Source organism: Nicotiana sylvestris, chromosome 9 (assembly GCF_000393655.2).
Source record: "Nicotiana sylvestris chromosome 9, ASM39365v2, whole genome shotgun sequence".
Taxonomy (NCBI): Eukaryota; Viridiplantae; Streptophyta; class Magnoliopsida; order Solanales; family Solanaceae; genus Nicotiana; species Nicotiana sylvestris.
In genome coordinates, this window is record NC_091065.1 from 7,736,890 (window position 1) to 7,738,921 (window position 2,032).

Consider the following 2,032-nt stretch of genomic DNA (forward strand, 5'->3'; position numbering starts at 1 on the left):
CTGATTTTGCTGCGGTCTCCACTGCTGTGCTCCTTGCCTTTGACCCCCATAGTTGTCGACATAATTCATATCTTCCCTTGCCCCTTGATTTTCACCTTCTCCGCTCTATGAACACACATAAGACTGATTAATACAAGGTGTACACAGTCCCCCATTTGTTGTATCAACAATGTGCACCTGTTTTGTACCCATCTCATCAATCTTCTTTGTCAATATGCCCATCTGGGTCATGAGTGTGGCCATGTTCTCTGCATGCGAATTATTTGGGTCAAGAGGAACTGAATGCACTATGGGTGCCAGTGTTATACCTCTAGTCATCTACCCCGAATTTTGTGACATCTTATCGAGAAGGATTTTGCACTCAGTGAATGTTTTACTTAAAAATGCACCTCCATCTGACGCATCCACATTTGCTTTCAAATTGTTAGCTAGCCCCATGTAGAATCTCTGGCCGAGCATCTGGTCTAGAATGCCATGGTGAGGACACTTCACTAACATCCCTTTAAATCTTTCCCAAGTTTCTTGCAAGGACTCAGAGGGCTGCTGCCTATACTGCAATATGTCATCAATCTGTTTTGCAGTTTTGTTAGGCGGATAGAACTTGTTCAGGAACTGCTTGACTAATTCCTCCCAGTGGTAATAGAGTTGATAGGGAACGAATTTAGCCAAGTCTGAGCTTCCCCAGTTACCGAGAATGGAAACAGTAGTAGTTTGATCGCTTCCGAAGTTGCATTTGGCTGCCTTTGGGTCATACAAATTAACAGAAAATTCTTCAAATGTTGTTGCGGGTCTTCAATGTGTGACCCAGAGAACAGTCCTTTATTCTGCAGCAGATGCAGCATTTTGTTGGTGATCTGGAATCTCTCCGCTTGAATTGCGGGCACAGCTATGGCAGTGGCCAGATTATCAGCTATGGGCTGTGCCCAATCATAAAGTGCAGCTTAGGGCTCAAGAGGTTCCACCCTTCTGACATTTAAGTCAGCTGGCTCATTCCTGAAGTTTGCGTTGACGTTATCTATGTCACCCATGTCAAATTCGAGTTGGTGTGATTGTTGAAGTCTTTTGTTGGCATGGTTCAATGCCCTGAATGTTTTCTCGGGGTCTGAGAGTCCTTCTAGCAGTTCTCCAGTCCTCGAAGAACTTCTAGGCATATACCTGCTTTCCACAAGAGTTCAAACGTTAGAATTTCAATGAAAAGATTGGGTATAGAGAAAATTGACTACACTTAGAAATTTTGTACTTCTCTCAATTGTAATTGATAACACCGTTAAGTCCCCGGTGACGATTCCAAAATTTGATAACGCCAAACTATGCCTTATACAAAGACACACACGTATGTAGCAAATATAATCTGAGTAATTCTGCCCAGAGTCGAACCACAGAGAATTAACCTATCAATTACTTTTGACGGATTTACTAAATTCACAGAATCAATTTCCCCAAACTTGTAATTCACAATTGATGATATTTCACCAAAACCTTAGATTAAAGTATTTAGCTACTCATGACAACGTAAGAATAAACTACGAAAATATTCATAATGGAAAATTGCAAGAAAAATAGAAGAGAATAAGAACTATAATGTTTTGGGTGATCTCTCACACTTGTTCTTCTTGCAAAAGTAATCTCAAAATAAGCCCCCCTTTCTTGGGCGAGTTTCCTACATCTTATAAGGGTTTTACAAAAGCTTTCCCGAATTGACACTTTGGCCCCTTAAATTTCTGGACTGTGAAGCTGCCGCCGCGGCCGCGGCGTCGACCGCGGCACTGACCGCGGAGAACACTGACTCCAACCGTGGTGGCAACCGCGGTGAGTATGCTGGGCCTTTTTGTCTCCGCGTTCCTTCTCTTTTTTGCTCTTTTGTGTTTGGGTACTTCTTGAGTGGGTGTTCTCTAAACGTTATTGCCTCTAAACACTTCATGTTGCTTCCTCACATCTTATATACCATGCGAAACCGAATAACATTAATTGAAGCATTTTATTGGCAACTTACATTATAAAACAACAACAAAGCATGGGCAATTATGGTGTA